Genomic DNA, 18,137 nt, shown 5'->3' with positions numbered 1-18,137 from the left:
GTTTTGTTTATATGTTAGCCAATTGTCGTGCAGTTGGGAGAAAATGAGGTCTGGGGAGCCTCTTGATGATTAACAGATTGCGTCAGCCATCTTTGAGTTGCCGCAAGGCCTTCAAATACTGTGAAGGCCAGCCATCACCGTTCTTCTAAGTGCAATGCATTGGCCACCCTCAGAGATTCTTCCAAATACAATACTTTGGCAAGCCCTCACCGTTATTTCAGGTGCTATACATCGGCCACCCTCGAAGATTCTCCTAACCTTCCCAATTCTTCTTAGTGCAGTACATTAGTTATCCTTCAAAATATTCTAAGTGTAATACTCTGGCTACCCTCAAAGATTCTTCTGAGTGCAATACATTGGCTAGCCTTCACAATTCTTCTAAGTGCAGTACGTTGACTATCCTTGAAGATTCATTTGAGTACGATACATTGGCTAAAGTTCACAAGTCTTCTAAATGCAGTGCATTGGCTGTTCTTGCAAATTCTTTCACGTGCAATACATTGACTAACCTTCACAATTCTTCGAAGTACAGTACATTTGTTGGCCTTCACAGTATTTCTAAGTGTAATATCTTGGCTACCCTCGAAGATTCTTCTAAGTGCAGTGTATTGGCTGCCCTTGAAGTGCGTTACATTGGCTTACCTTCACAATTCTTCTAACATTGCTACTTCTGAGTGAAGCAAGTGTAGAGGAGCAGGTGGACGAATGTTCCCTAGCTTCCGCCCCCTCTCTGCTGTCATACTGGAACAGCAGAAGAAGGGCTCTATGTGAGACCCCATGTGTTATGCCTATACCTCATCGAGTGTATGACAGATGATATGCACTCAGACAACTGTATCAAATGTACCCTTGCACTGAAAGTGTGGGAGGATGCTGTATAGAAGGATGCCACATGCACCATTGGACATCATGGAGTGCTGAGTGAAATCTGACAAGGGCAGAGAGATATCATGGAGAAGATGCATGCAGCTATGCTTAATCGATATGAAAATACTGAAGAGTGACGTTATAACTGAAGGGATAAGAGAAACATGAATGAGACGATAAAGTAATCATGAATGTAAAAGAAGACAAAGTAAATGTAAATACGCAGTAACACAAGGTTGAAGAGATACATAGAAGCTTGCTATAGAGGAATATATAACGTGGCAAGGATGGCCATTGTTGGAACATGGATTGCGGCTTGTGTAAATATGCAATTCAACTACCTCAGAAGTCGATCAGGGATGCAGAGTCAGGCGATGGAAGAACAGCTTTGGGTGCAAAGCAAAGAGGAGTCAATGTTGGCTTGGGATCAAGGATGCTATTTTTAAAGCATAGCTGCAAAGCACGAAGGAAGGCAGACGGATAAGACATGGATGAGACATATTTCTCTTAGATTAAAGGAGAAGAAAACATTTGCAAGAGCCAAGTATTGGGCAATTAAAAGTGTATAAAGTCTATACAAGGTACAGTGAGCAAGTCTCTAGAGACCAAGAGGAGCAACGACACCCAGTATAATTAAATCAAATAGCAGTAAATAAGAGACTGAAATGGACAAATTCGTGGTCTCTCCACATGTGACTCAGAAAAGGAAAACAAGGGCTATTCATTAAGCCTCGATTGAATGTAGTGATGGGCTTCCACTCCCCCTTGAATGTCCTAGAACAGAGAACAGGCTACAATGTCAACTACAGATTGTAAACTATGGCTCATGGCCGGTCTGATGAGAGATGATGGACTAATTGGGAAAGTGGGGAGTAATCTGACATGATCCAAGCACCTGAGTTTCGGTTTCCTTACATGCTGCTAGCCGAGTCGAAAGTCCAAGGTTGGGTGAGAATACCAACCAATCAGTGGGTCTATAGGGCGACCTGCTATACAATGTTGCATAGACCAATCCGCTGCCATTTTGTTTGCTATAATCAGTATTATATGTATTTAGAGGTAGTTTGAGGGTTGTTTTACAGATAAGAGACAGCCAATGAAGTACTAACCCATATATATTCTATAAGTAGATATGTTCCCCTAATCCAATCCCTCCCGCTAATACGCTTTATGGTTTGCCACGTAAGATGACATCATAGATGACGCATTATGGGGTATAAGACCTTTGTGTAATTAAGTTTATGTGTGAGTGTGCAAGCATCTGTCTGATGTTTGTCAGTTGACCCTGCTTTATTTAACCTGAGAATATAGTAGTACTTTGCCATATTCTTTGAGTCTGTCTGGTTATTTCGTCTGAGAACTTGATTGGTAATTCCAGAATGTAAAGCAGTCACAGTGTGTAGTTTCCGAGTGTAGCAAGATTCAATAGTGGCTGCGATCAACAGCAACTTAGACCTCTGAGTGAAGCAAGAATTAGATATTCACAATGTGTACTTCTGAGTGTAGCATGGTTCAACTGTGGCAGGAATCAATGGTAGCTAGACCTCTGAGTGTGGCAAGGTTCAGCAGTAGTGTGAGTCCACATTCTGGTAGACCTCAGAGCACAGGAGGCTTTGTGCAGTGGCAGGGCTTAACAGTGACTTTGCCTCTGAGTGCAGCAACATTAAGCAGTGGCTGGGGTGAATGCAGCAATACCTCTCTGGATGTAGCAAGATTTAAGCAGTTGCTGGAATCAACACATTTGACCGGACTTCTGGGCGGCGCAGGATTTACATAGTGGGTGGGATCAATAGCAAGTAAAACCTCTGGGCGCAGCAAGGTTTAGAGTAGTCCAAATGGATAACTTTGAGTGCAGCAAGATTCAACAGTGGTTGGGTGAGCGGAAACTTAAACTTAAGAGTGCAACAGAATTTAAAGCAGTCACAGTGTGTGACTTCTGAACTAAGCACAGGTAGGGTTAATAACAGCTAGGCCTATGAGCGTCATAAGTAGTGGCAAGATTATGCCGCAGCCAGACATCTGGTCGTAGCATGCTTTGGAGCAGTTACAGTATTTGACTTCCAGTGTAGTGAGAGATGTGCATTGGTGGACTATGGTGGAAGAGTTTAGTAAGGACTATCTAGACGGTGCAGCAAAGTTCAGCACAGTCGTTAACTGGAGGCCGTAATGAGGTTCAATACTGTGGTAAGAGATGGAGGTAGTAATGTACAAGTGGCAGGGTTTTACCAAAGCACAGTAATGGTTGTGATACCTGCCCATACCATAGCTTGGTAATATGGTAATATAGCTTGTATAGCTGTAATATGTACCGTCAGGCGAACAGGGCAAACAGGGGATGGGAGCTGCCCTTTGCCTTGTGGCCCTTGGCCAGCTGCCCTGGGTGGTCCACTGAAGAAGGGAGCTTCTGGTCACATGGTGGAAGTGTGAGCCAATCTTCCCCAGTAGAGATAAGCAGTGGGTAGGCGGGAGGCAGGCCTGTGGCTGCGACTGCATGGGAAACATGTGAAGCCATGAGAAGGAGTACACATGAGAACCAATGCAGAAATTAAACCTTACCCCATGGATGCAGGATGCAAATGGGTGCATCTCGCCCTAAAACAGGAACATTAAGGCTCTGGGCTTTGAGGACTGTCTGGTCACATGGTGGGAATATGAGCCAATCTGACCCAGTAGAGGCGGGCAGTGGATGTGGGGGAGGGAGGTCTATGCCTGCATGGGAAGCAAGGGGAGCCATGAGAGGGAGTACACGTGGGAACTAATGCAGATTTTAAAGCTTACCCCGCGGATGCAGGGCACAAATGGGTGTTTTTCGCCCTAAAATGGGAAAATGAAGGCTCAGCGTTCCAAGGACGGCTTCTGGTCACGTGGTGGGAGCATGAGCCAATCCGCCCCCAGTAAAGTCGGGCAGTGCGCTTGGGGGAAACAGGCCAGTGCCTGCGACTGCATGGGAAGCCATGAGAGGGAGCACACGTGGGAACCAATGCAGAAATTAAAGCTTGCCCCACGGATGCAGAATGCAAATGTGCACTTCTCGCCTTAAAAGGGCAAAATTAAGGCTATGGATTCAGAGTACTGCTTCTGGTCATGTGGTGGGAGCATGAGACAATCTGCCCCAGTAGAGGGGGGCAGTAGGTGGCGGGAGGCAGGCCTATGCCTGAAACTGCATGGGAAGCACGAGAAGCCATGAGAAGGAGTACACATGAGAACCAATGCAGAAATTAAAGCTTACCCCACGGATGCAGGATACAATTGGGTGCATCTCGCCCTAAAACAGGAACATTAAGTCTCTGGGCTCTGAGGACTGTCTGGTCACGTGGTAGGAACGTGAGCCAATCCGACCCAGTAGAGGCGGCAGTGGATGCGGGGGAGGGAGGCCTATGCCTGCATGGGAAGCAATCGGAGCCATGAGAGGGAGTATAAATGGGAACCAATGCAGAAATTAAAGCTTATCCCGTGGATGCAGGATACAAATGGGTGCTTCTTGCCCTAAAACGCAAAATTAAGGCTCAGGGTTCCAAGGACGACTTCTGGTCACGTGATGAGAGCATGAGCCAATGTGCCCCAGTAGCAGTGGGTCGGGGGAGGCAGGCCTGTGTCTGCGACTGCATGAGAAGCCATGAGAGGGAGTACATGTGGGAACTAATGCAGAAATTAAAGCTCACCCCGCGGATTCAGGACACAAATGGGCGTTTTTTGCCCTAAAATGGGAAAATTAAGGCTCAGGGCTCCAAGGACGGCTTCTGGTCACGTGGTGGGAGCATGAGCCAATCCGCCCCCAGTAGAAACGGGCAGTGCACTTGGGGGAAACAGGCCTGTGCCTGCGACTGCATGGTAAGCCATGAGAGGGAGCACATGTGGGAACCAATGCAGAAATTAAAGCTTACCCCACGGATGCAGAATGCAAATGTGCACTTCTCGCCTTAAAAGGTCAAAATTAAGGCTATGGGCTTAGAGTACTGCTTCTGTCATGTGGTGGTAGCATGAGACAATCTGCCCCAGTAGAGGCGGGCAGTAGGTGGCGGGAAGCAGGCCTATGCCTGAAACTGCATGGGAAGTGTGGGAAGCCATGAGAGGGAGTACACGTGGAGAAAAAATGCAAAAATTAAAGCTTACCCCACGGATGCAGGAAAAAAAAGTGACAAAAGCACAAGGACCTCTGGCACATTGTGCTGTTCCCGTGATGCTTGCTAGCTTTTGTATGATTTATTTTCTCATTGTTTCATATGTTAAGCCTTAAAAAATCTTTTTTAACCCAAACGAACATGAAGCAAAATACTGCATTGAAAAATCTATTGACGCTGTGTACATATAGCTAAAATCAATACTGAGGATCCACTTGAGTTCCTAACTCTTGGTACAAAAAAATCCTAGGCACTGTGTGTAATGCGTGTGTGAAAATGAGCTAAATAACAGGGCACCGGTGCGGGGCCATTTTGGACATTCACTCCCAAACCGCAATGAAAGTCTACATTTCTGCGAGTTCAGGTGAGAGACAGACATTACTTCTGCAGCAGTTGCAATATTTTAGCGTGAAGTAGATGAGTTCACTGTGTAGAATAATTTGCATATTGTTCGCTCAAGGATGAGCCGAGAGGGGAGTCATAGATGTGCATTTGCATTGATGAGGGGTGCTGAGAACAAGATCATGGAAGACGAGCTGGGATTTTCCATTGTCTGGATTTTTCCACTCTTGCCTCGCATGCTTGTTGTCTGTCCGTCGGCCGGGGGCGGTCTGCAACCTATATAGGGCAGGAATTTGTCCCCCTTAGGAGGAGAAGGTCCCTATGAGGAGACAGAGAATTGGAACCTGGCTGTTAAAGTTTCGCTGAGAGGGAGGATGCTCGTTGGCTGATGATATGATATGATAGTTTATTTATATAGCGCCTATACACAGTGTATTTCAAAGCACGTGATCTCTCTGCCTACCTGCCTTGGGACTGGGTAGTGTTGTTGTGGCTGAGATTAAGTTTGTCCTACAACTGCCCTAACAGTGATGTATACTTGTTATGTGCATTCTTGTTCATGTATTCATGTGTAATCAATTGCATGTATACCCTAGTCAGATGTGTGTGTATGAAGTGTGAATGAAGGGCCTTTAAAGAGCCAATTATTTTCTAACTAATGGTCTAAGTGTACATTCTTGCCTTTCTGAATCCAAGAACTTGTAGTCTGTGTAATAGTCTGAATAATTCTTAGGTCATTACACGAATCTAAAAAGCAAAACACTGTGTAAGCATGTTTCAGGTATTACCGTAGTATGCTCTGCTACCCTACCTTTTGGCAACTATTAGCTACAATGTGCAGGTTCACACTTCCCTGAAATGCTCTGTTAACTCACAATGTTGTGTGTATGCTGTGTGTGTTCATGAGTGCAGTGCTTGTGAGAAGGGGAATTTAGTGGGTGTGTGTGTGTGTGTGAAGGGGCAGTGTACATGTGGGGGGGCAATGTGTGAAGATTTGTAGGGGAAGTGTATGTGATGAATTGCCAACTGGATGCTTTTTTGATTTTGATTTAATACAATGATGCAGGTAATTCAATCTAGGAAAGGATAATCTGCTGATCGATTTCACTTTCATAGCCTCCATGCCAAAACCAAAGGGTGTATCTGGGTCCTGCTTCATCAGTATCCTGACTAACAGAGCCTGAACGGAACCATCCTGCCCTCAAGTTCCTGAGTGGGCATCAGCATTCAGAGGACCAGACCAGCCAAATCGCTATGTACTGCTGCACTGAACTGGTCTAACCACCCCGGTCGCATTGTGTTCACTGCACCTAGAACCCGAGTTAGTACACCGGTGCCAGCTCTTGCACTCCTCCCCACATCCAAATTTGATTGCTTCCATCATAAACCACCTTGATGCTGCATCGTGCCCTAGCTGTCTTAACTAGACTTCGAACGTCTGCTTCACCGACCCGCACCTCAGTGCACCCAGAGCAGCAGTTCAACGACTATCGCCTGCCAACTCGATCCACTGGAGTGTGACACATCTACACTTCCCAGCTGTTAGGGATAGCCGATAGCCTGAAGGTCTTTAAGGAGCACAAGGATGTACAATACCAAGGACAACGATTTTCACTGGCAAATGAGAACATGCAGTGAAAATCCTTCTTCGTGGTGGAAGTGCTACTGGACACACCTCCTATAGCTGGAAACTAGCTTCTGGGTACAGGAGCTGTATGAGTGGAGAGAATAAAGGTAGTAACTTATATTGATATGGGAATTACACATTCTAGAGTAAGCCCCCAAGTGATATGACTTACCCTCATATAGGAGGCCCCTGCGTGGACTAAGACTCTTTGGGTATTTCTTGTATAAAGGAATCATTTCTATGATACTGAACATAGACTGTAAAATATCCCAACAAGAAATAGCACTCAAGAACTGTACTCACTAAACACCTAAAACTAACTTATCTTGAAAAAGGACCATACGCAAGTTCATCTGTGGCTCAGGGTCCGTGCAGCAAAACTGTTGCGAGAACGCTGAAGTTATGTTTCGTTATTCCCTTTGTACTTTCTAGTGTAACGCAACAGCAGCATGTGATTTTGCCTCGTAGCAAGAGGAAAGCACCCTGCCATTCCGTAAGGCGTGCTGACCTGCATCCCGGAAGGACAATTTTGCTGCCTGTTGTTAGACCTGCCTTCGAGTCAGCGTGAACCCTGCATCCTCCACGGAACGCAATAAGCACCGGAATAGTACACCGAGTAGCAGCAAACTATATGGGCATTCCTAACAGTATTGCCCCTCCCAAGAGGCCCCCCCATCAAAAGGGAGCTTTGGAGCCGGCTTGTCAGGGAGCCTGGCATAACATCTAGACACCAAAACGGGAGCCTTCATGTCTCTATAGGAGACTGTAATGCTTTTGAGTTGAAATGCCTTTGACTAAAAAACATGGCGTCTATGTGAAATGCATTCTGGGTGTGCTTAGTGTCATAATGGACATTCTCTTCAAACCTCTGTGAAATCTGCACCTTTTCTTCAGGCCTCTGGCAAGCTGCATTTTAATGTAAAATCTGAATCACTAAAAAAACATGTTAATCTGAATAGCTTCAAGGCCTGTTTTGAATAAAGATGTCAGCTGGTATCCAATAACGTTGATGCTGTTTTTCGTACTTTTGTGAGAAAGGGAAGGGTTTGCAATGGATCATTTTGGCCGAGGAGCCATGGGAATTGGCAACAGGTGGACTTAAGAGTCAGAACATTCGCAAAAATACCATCCTGCATTTGTGGGAGGTTTAAACACGGAGATAACCCGATTGGGCAGACTGAGAAAAAGCTCAGGAGAAAGAGTGGATTCACTGCTTTCTATGCCCGTTAAGCTAAAATCTTTCTGCCTGCCTGTTTCAGGGCATTCCCGTGCAATTCTGGCAAGAGGAGGAGTTTTGTGGCTGTTGCTTTAATGGATGTATGTGATTTATTGGAAAATATGTTACCTAAATAAACGTTTTACTCTTTCTACTTTTATTTTAGCCCCCTCACCCCTCCCTACCCTAACGTATACTCTTACCCCACACCCCACCTATTATGCTTACCCCACACTAGGTAAAGTGGTATATGTATGAACTATACATATACCACTTTACCATTTTCGGTGAAATAAATATGGTCACTTCTCCTTAGGTAAAATTGTATTCGGTGAAAGGTTGGTATACATGCTCTAACAGTGAAGTAGTTTTAAACATTCATGTATTCTTTGTACTGCATTTATTCTTTTATGTAGGCTAATTTGTGAATAAACGGACATAAAGAGCCATTTTACATGGATCTATGTGATCACTGCGACCACACACAATTGCGATGGCCGAAAATGCCGACTTTTCTTTTCTCATTAAACCCCCTAAGCGCGACAAGGCAAGGGAGGGGAAACAGGGGAGAACAAAAGCAACAATCTTATTAGGCCGAGTGACATTGAGAATGCGCAAGTGCATGGGAGAGGGGGAGGGGAAAAGTGCATGGGGGAGAAGTGGAAAATGTGGAGCAAAGGAGAAACAGATACATAATAATAAATAAATAAACAATGAAGGCAACAAACAGTGGTAGTGCAGCCTGCAAGTGCTGGGTTTAAGGCAGCAGACAGGGTAGGTCTGATAAGTGCAAGAGAAAAAAGGGGGGACTGTATGGGTACAGATACAGAACCTTGTGCAAGGGGTGGCCCGCAGGCAGTGCGGGAGGGTGGCAGCGTGAAGAGGTACCTAGCTCCGGAGGACAGAGGGTGGCCAGGTGCATGGTCCCAAGAGAGCAACAGATCAGCAGGGGAGAGGGGGGGCGAAGGCAGAAGCAAAGAGGAAGGTGGATTTTCGCCTCGCAGCGTGTAACATTTCTCTTTCCATTGTGTGCTGGGGCTGTGAGAAAAAAGATTACTGTGCACTAATCAGAAGCAAAACATATGGTGCAGTGTGCATGGGGTTGCCTTGTGATGTAATGTTCAAGGCATCTTGGAATCTGTGCTTGTACGTTGAAAGGCAAAATTCATGTTTCAAGCTTTTTTTCTCTTTCTTTGTCGTGAGAGCCTGGCTTTGTTAAGTGGCGTTTTGCGTGTGTGTGCTTTGCGTGACTGCGTTCAGGCTGCGGTGAATAAGTTATTGTGCATAGATCATTGTAAGTTATTGCAAATATGAATGCCCTGTTTAAGAAGAGAGATAACGTGTCTTCTGGAGATGGTGTTCGCCTTAGTGTTGTTAGTCCTGGCTGGGAGAAGGGCCCATATGATAAGTTGTCAAAGGAATGGGCATACTGTGCTGGGCTGTGCGAGCCATGGTAGGAAGGTTTGGGCAGGTCTGAGCCCTCTGAGGTAGTGTCTTGTTTACAACAGGTCAATGTGGTAAAAGGGAAAGAATTCACCACTCTTGGGAGACGTGGGTGGATTCTTTTGCATGCATGTAGAAACATGCACCAGAGGAATGTTGAATTAAGCGAGGATGTTTTGTGCTTGGAAAAGGAGTTAGCTGCTGAGAAACACATTTCACTGATGCGGCAATCACAATTGAAAATCTGGCATGATAAAGTACATAAATATCAGGAAGTTGCTGAAAGGGCGGCTGTCAGAGTTGCTCGATATAAATACAGAAAGCGTTGTGGCAATGTCAAAAAAATGAAAGTTGCTGTCGTGATTGCCACTGCAGGGGCAGATTGGGATCCTGATAAATGTGATGGTGATATTTGGAATTCAACTGACTCTGAGTGTATCCCAGAGGTGAGAGTAGAATCTGAATTAAAACAGGATGAAAAGGCTGTAACTGTAACTGCTAAGCCAGTACCTAGGCACAGGGCTGGCCCCATCCTCTTAATCAACGCGGGGTGTTGTAGATATGACCACACTGGAAGATTACACACAACAGGAGGTTGGTGAGATTTTTACTTGCCTGAAGCAAAAGTCAGGGGTGCCTTTACTCACCCGGATGCTGGCAATGTATGATGGGGGTGCTGGGGGCCTGTTAGTTGATTCCACAGATTCCCCACGCTTCCTGTCTCTGTCCAGTGACACTAATATAAAAGAAGCATTGCAGGCTGGGCCTCCTCCAGATGCGAATCGCCATGCTTTGCAGGTATCTGTTGTACCTAGGGTCCCAAGGGTGTAACCGCAAATATCCTATCACCACAGATTGGCCCACTGAGGAAAAGAAGTTGTATACATTGAAGGAGGCATTTCAGATAATCAGAGAACATGCTATGAAGGAAGCGGTTCATGTAGATGAACCGGTACATAAGGGGGAGGTGCCATTGTTGGTGTCAGACAGAAATATGGTCATAAGAACTGCCCCAACCGAATATAAGAGTATCATTATGACTTTGTTAGTGAGCTTGACTGGGAAGCCAGCTGATGAAATAGTCAGATCTGGGTGAATGGGACAAAGGTGAGGACAGACCGCGAGAGAGAGAGAGGGGCTCAGTGAGAGAAGCACAGAAAGCAGGATCCAAGATAGTGGAGACTGCAGAGTGTCAGGAAAGGGCATTGTTGAAAGATGGTGTGCTACAAGAGGAGGTTGATGGTATTGAAACCAGGGAAATGTATGAGTTGTACAAAAAGAGAGGGCTTGCTGGGAAGGAGCGCTACAAACAAGTTAAGAGACAGATGGTGACCAAGCAGAAAAGGGACACTTCACCTTCAGCGCCTCCTGGGGAGGAGCCGGGAGAATGGTCTATGGGGATCCCTTCCCAGTACCAGACAACATATGTTGAGTTAAGAAAACCGTGAGTGCAATATTAGAGGCTGAGTCTGGATACATTCATTCAAAATTTGACTAGGATTATGGCCGAGTCCTGACAATTTCAGCTCGTATAAAAGTTTACAGACAACTTCATGTTAATATTGGAATCCTGGAAACACTCAAGAGGTCAGAGCTTTAACAAATACTGGGGCAGAGGCCTCATCGATTCATGTCCTTCAAGATTTAAAGTACAACACTTTAAAACTTTACCAGCCTAAGGTCCTGTAAAGAAGACCGGTGGGGGGGTCTGTACTTCTGCTCTCTATATGGTAGAGGGGAGGCACAGAGGACCCCAGCCAAGATTCTCTAATACGGTAGCGATGGACGAGCAATCAAGGCCTAGCTTCTCAGGAGGTGATGCAGGCTGGTTCTTAAGTACAGTGTATCCCCAAGCCCCCACAAAGGAATGTCCACACACTGTATTACTGAAAACACAGTCTTTATATAATTAATATTCAAGGGTTATGTACACTTATCACAATAACGCACTTTGTGCTCAGGAAAATCAGCAATGGTAAATATCTACAATTCTAAAGTGGTACCACTAATATTAGACCTCATTAAAGTGCATTCACAATACTGTAGAAATGGCACACAGATCAATAAGAAGGAAACCAGCAATAGAGAGAGGAGAGATAACAGAGGGTTGAAACAATAGGCAGAATACTGGCCCTTGCTACTGGACACAGTTCTGTGTGGAGATCCCCCCACCTGGGCAACCTGCAAAATAAAGAGATATAACCCCAGCCCAGTCCAGATATTGTTCAATAGTCTATTTTTCTCCTATAATGTTTTTACCCCCCCAATGTACCTGGTGGAGTCGAGTTCCTCGAAAAGGCGTCGACAAGCGTCGAGGGACTCGCTGTTCGGCGACGGGGAATCGACGGCCCTTCTTGAATGCCTTCCTTTTCAGGCGGGAGGCACGGGGCGTCGAACGTCCGTCGACGAACGAGGCCGAACGTTGTCGAAGAGGCGGCAGCTCCGTCCGAGCGGTGCTCGTCGGCGTCGGGGCGTCGGCGTCCTGCAAGGCGGAGGTGTGCGGGGCACCTCGATGACAATAGTTCTGGACCGCAAAGATTGTAGAGACGGGAGCCCAGCAAGGGCGTCGAGTCGTCCGAGTCTTTGGGGTCGTCGGGTGGCGGGAAACCCACCGGCAGGTTTCTCCTCGGCGCGTTGGTCGTCCTCGACTTTCTCCGGCAGGATAAGCGGTCGACGATGCGGTCGAGAGAGTCCTTCGATTGAATGTTCTTAGGCAATGGAGCGGACGGCTCCGATCGTCGGCGGCACGGCGTCAAGTGGTTCCCACGGCTGGGCAACACAACTTCGACGGGCCTCCAGCGGTTACACAGACCTGCGAACCCTGGTCGACGGCAATGGACTTCGACAGCGTCGATGTCCGGGTGCTTCACTTCGATCTCCTCGGCGGTCCCGTCTCGGGTCGGCAGCCTTTCGAGGGTCTGACTTCCAGGGCGCTTCGGCGAAGATTCAGCGGTGCTCGATGGTCCCTCGGAGCACGGGAAGAGGGCGCCTAGCCAGGTCCTCTCTCGGGTCAGCCCTCGACAATTTCGACAACCTTCAGTTCCGTCGAAGCAAATGCCACAGCAAGTCTTCTTCTTCCAGCTGGACGTCGAGGATCAGCAAATCCAGTTACTCTTGAGTGGAGACTCAGCTTCTGAATGCTTCTGAACAATTTCCAGTGGTGAGAGGTCCCCAGATATACTATTCTGTCTCTCATCCACACTGCTGGCACACACACAGCAGCCAATCACACAGAAGGGCATTCATGCAGTCAGTCAGCCAATCAGGCACACAGTGCATTCAGGCCACACTCCTCCCTTTCAGACACTCACAACAAGGAATGTGGATTGGGACAAGTACCCAGCCATTCAACACTACACACTGCATTCAGGCCAGTTTCGGGCAGGGCTGTCTCAGTCTTTGTCTCTCATGCCAGAAACCAGACAACCACAACAAGGAGTGTATATTGGTCACACACTCCATTCACCCAGGTCCCACCCACAGGAGGTACCCACAACATACAGTCACTGGGAAGGCTCCAGTCAGTCTAGCTGGGCCTTCACAACAACACCATATATGGAACTTCCACCCAACAGCCAGTCAGGGGGAAGGGACAGAGTCAGGGCATCCCAGGACTTTGGGAAAACAAGACAACAGGCAATAGAAAGCAAGAGGCCACAGGGGCCATCTTGTTTCTATCAGGAATCAACTGATCCCAATGGCAGGGCCTGGGTATCCCAAAATGGAGGACACCCAGAGCACCTGTCCAATTCAGCATGGAGCTGCCACCAGCCCATACCCTGCTCTGTGGGCCACCCACAGGTGCCCAAAAACATACACTAGGGGCACAGGGTTGTACCCCCCCACCCATGGGTGCCATAAGGGTATCCCAGGGGTCTGTTCACCAAACCAAAAGAGAGAGCTGCACTGCCAGGAGTCCCAAATGGATTCCTGGGCAGAAAACATAACAGAACACACGATAAAAGGCAGAAGAGGACAAGGATTCAGAGGCCCTGTCCCTCTGATACATTTCCAGCATCACAGTCGCCCCCCCCAGACTGAGGTGGAGGGTGCCTAATCTCCCACGGGATAGACACCCTCATCCAGACGGTCAACATACCTTCTGGAAAGGCCATCTGCATTATCGTGACTCTTCCCTGGTCTGTGCTCTATGGTGAAGTCTAGCCCTTGTAGGCTAATCGACCACCTGAGCAATTTCGGATTCTCACCCTTCATCTGCATAAGCCACTTCAGGGGCTTATGATCTGTTTGGACCTTGAAGGTGGACCCCGTAAGGTAGGGCCTAAAACGCCTAAGGCTCCAAACTATACTAAAACATTCCTTTTCAACAGTAGCCCACCTAAGTTCTCTACCCTTGAGTTGTCTACTGATGAATATGATAGGATGTTCTCTCCCTTTGTCATCTAACTGGGACAAGACAGCTCCAATTCCGGTGTCGCAGGCATCCGTCTGGACGATAAAGGGTCGGCTGTAGTCAGGCGCACTCAACACAGGTGCCCTACACAGACTTTCTTTCAAGCCATCAAAGGCCCTCTGACAGTCTTCAGTCCAATTAACCTTCCTAGGCTGTTTGGGTGAAGTTAGAGCTGTCAGGGGTGCAGCTATGGTTCCATAGTCTGCCATGAAATTGCGATAGTACCCAGTGAGGCCCAAAAAGGCTCTCACCTGGGTTTGAGTAGTGGGAGTCTCCCAGTTCTGTACGTCCTGTACTTTACTGGAGAGAGGTTGGATTTGACCCCCTCCTACCTCATGACCAAGATAGGTAACTTTCCCCTGAGCTATCTGGCACTTGGTGGCCTTGATAGTGAGGTTAGCCCTTTTCAAGGCCTGCAACACCTTATCCAGATGTGTCAAATGCTCTTCCCAGGTGGAACTGTAGACGGCAATGTCGTCTAAGTAAGCCACACAAAAGGCTTCCAGCCCACTGAGCGCATGGTTGACCAATCTCTGGAAGGTGGCAGGGGCATTCTTCAACCCAAAGGGCATGACCCTAAACTGGTAGAGTCCCTCAGGTGTGGAGAATGCCGTCTTTTCCTTGGCATGGTCCGTCAGAGCTATTTGCCAATAGCCTGAGGTAAGGTCAAAGGTGCTCACAAATTTGGCAGCACCTATAGTGTCCACGAGCTCATCAGCCCTGGGCAATGGGTGCGCGTCAGTTTTGGTGACGGCATTGACTCCTCGGTAGTCCACACAGAACCTCCAATCCTTGGTACCCGCCGGGGAACTTGCCTTGGGGACAAGGACCACTGGACTGGACCAGGGACTGGTGGAGGGTTCAATAACACCCAGATCCAACATCTTGGCGACCTCAGCCTGGATGTGGTTTTTGACGGTATCTGACATACGATAGCTCCTGCTTTTGACAGGCACACTGTCACCAGTGTCAATTTCGTGCTTACACCACGGTGTAAGGCCCGGTGTCAGTGAAAACAGAGGGGCATACTGCTGGAGCAAAGCCCGGCAGGCCCTCTGCTGCTCTGTTGTCAAATCGGGAGAGAGTTGTACTCCCTCCACTGAGCCATCCTGAGGGTTGCTATGCAGCAAATCAGGAAGGGGCTCACTCTCATCCTCTTCTTGCCCTGAAGCTAGCAAGAGACATGAGACTTCTGCTCGCCTGTGGAAAGGCTTGAGCCTGTTGACATGGAATACCTGGGGGGCTACCCCAGAGGCTCCCATGTCCACCAGATAATTGACTTCGCCCATCTTGGAGATGATCCTGAAGGGTCCAGTCCACTTGTCTGCCAAAGCTCTAGGCTTGGTAGGCTCCATCACAAGGATTTCCTGTCCCGGAGTCCAATCCACTTGCGAAGCTTTCAGGTCATGCCAGTACTTATTCAATTCCTGGCTGGCCTTGAGATTTGCTGTTGCCTGACCCATCATTTGTGTCATCCTCCGCCTGAGGCCTAACACATAGTCCCCCACTTGCTTGGCGGGACCTGGAGGGGTGGCTTCCAAGCCTTCTCGGATCAAGGCGAGGGGCCCCCTCACGGGATGTCCAAAGAGTAACTCAAAGGGGCTGAAACCAACACCCTCTTGAGGTACCTCTCTGTAAGCAAACAGCAGGCATGGCAGGAGGAGATCCCATTTCCTCCTTAGGGGCTCTTCCAAAGCACCTAGCATGCCCTTGAGAGTTTTGTTAAATCTCTCAACCAGACCATTGGTCTGGGGGTGGTAAGAGGTGGAGAACTTGTAGGTTACCCCGCACTCTTTCCACATGGTTTTCATGTAACTAGACATGAAGTTGGATCCTCGGTCAGAGACAACCTCCTTGGGGAATCCAACACGGGTGAAAATGCCCAGGAGAGCCCTGGCAACCACCTTGGCAGTAACAGTCCGAAGGGGTATTGCCTCAGGGTACCTGGTGGCATGATCTACCAAGACCAGGATGAACCGATGTCCACCTGAAGTGGGAGGGTCAAGGGGACCGACGATGTCGATGCCCACCCTCTCAAATGGGGTGCCAACCACTGGTAATGGCTGCAGTGGGGCAATGACCCTGCCTCCAGTCTTGCCAGACAACTGACAAGTTGGGCAGGTCCTGCAGTGGGACTCCACCTCTACTCCCATCCGTGGCCAGTAGAAATGGGCAGAGAGCCTCTGCTTAGTCTTCTTGGTCCCAAGATGACCAGCCAAGGGCACCTCATGCGCCAACTGCAGTAGGAAGGGCCTGTAAACCTGGGGTACCACCAACCTCTTGCGGGCACCAGGTTCGGGCTTAGTGGGCTCACTAACAAGGAGCTCACCCTCCCAATAAATCTTGAATGTCCTAGGCACTTCACCTTGTGCCTGGGACAGGGCCTGTTTCCTCAGGCCCTCGAGAGAGTGGCACTCTCTCTGTCCCTTACAGAAGTCTGCCCGGGAGGGTCCCCCTTCAGCTAACAAGCATTGAAGGTCGGGATGATCCTCCGGGTTGAGAACCTCTCCCACAGGAGAGTCTTCTGTCTCTTCTCCCACAGGAGTTGAGTTTGGGTTTTCCGCTGGACCCAGCCCGTCCGGAGCATGGATCCCATTGGGTGCTGTCGGAACAGCAGGAAGAGAAGGTGTTCCCTCCACAGAGGTGGCCTTCTTGGTCTTCCTTCTTCTTGCCTTAGGCCTCGCCTTTGGCTCGGATACCTGACTCACAGCCAGACCCGGTGTCACCTGTGACCTAGTGACTGCAGCAGCAGTCATGGGAAGACCATCCGAGATCAACCCCAACTCTACTAGATCGTTTCCTAACAGAATGTTAGCAGGGACATTGTCCTGAACCAGGACAGGAAGCTTTGCTGTCTTGTCTCCAATCATGAGTGTGACTAGGGTTACAGGCGATAATTTGGGAGGCCCACCAGCTAACCTGGTGGTTCTCAGAGGAGCACCTACATAGTCCTCTGGCTTGAGCAGGGTCCTGTCCACCACTGTCATGCTTGCCCCAGTGTCTCTCAAACCAGTAGAAGGCTGGCCATTCAAGAGGACACTTCTCAAAAACCTACGGGTGTTCTGCGGGATAGTCGCCAGTACTTCTGCGTACTGGTCCCAGGCCCCAAGGGACACTAAGGAAATCTCTACTGGAGCACCAAATGTGATTCCTGTAGAGGAGGGGAGGACAGTGGCCTCCACCTCAGACACGGGGTAAGGGTAGGTCAGGCTGACAGCCTGTACTCCAAGTGCCTTACCTTTACACTTGGGGTCACCCCTTTTGTGATCCAGAGCCCCACAATCCCAACAAGTGCCAGGAGTGCGGGGTACGGTACTGGAACCACTGGGAGCCTGCTTTGCAGCAGGTGGACCACTACTCTTATTCCCACCCACAGAGGACTTATCCCCACTAGATTTTTGGGTCTTAGGAGAGGAAGGTTTTGGTTTACCCGACTGTGACTGCTTTTGGGACTCCTCAGCTTTCTGAGAGGCCCCCTTTTCTTTGTCCTTGTCCTTCCCACTGGAGTCCTTAGGGGACACCCGGTGGGAGACCCACTTGTCAGCCAACCTAGCCAGCTTAAAGGGGTCCAAAATGTTCTGGTCAGCCACATACTGACGCAGCTCTGGTGAACAGGCTTCAGAAAAATGCTCAAAAAACAAGAGGTGGGACAACTCAACAAAAGTTTTCACCTTGTATCCATCAATCCACCCCATCATGTTCATGTGCGCAGTACTCACCCAGTCAACCCAAGACACATTCTCTCTTTTCTTAAATTCCCTGAACCTTTTAAGGTATTGGGCAGGTGTCTTGCCAAACTTGGCAATCAAAGCAGACTTCATACACTCATACTGACCCCTTTCTTCCACACTCAGCTTCAGAATACAGTCATATCCAGTTTGAGGCACTCTGCTTAACAAACACTTAGCCCAATCTCTTTTATCTACATCATGAATTGCACAAGCCATTTCAAACGCTTCAATCCATTGGAGGATATCTGAACCCTCCACAAACACACCAACCAAATCTTTCATAAACTTGGTGGCTGGGGACCTGACACTCTCACTGGATCTAGCTGAAGTCTCCACTCTGGCTTTCTCTAGCTGGATTCTCTGACATTCAGTGTCC

This window comes from Ambystoma mexicanum, chromosome 2q (assembly GCF_040938575.1).
Source record: "Ambystoma mexicanum isolate Mex_15411 chromosome 2q, UKY_AmexF1_1, whole genome shotgun sequence".
Taxonomy (NCBI): Eukaryota; Metazoa; Chordata; class Amphibia; order Caudata; family Ambystomatidae; genus Ambystoma; species Ambystoma mexicanum.
Note: the sequence above shows the minus strand (reverse complement) of the source record.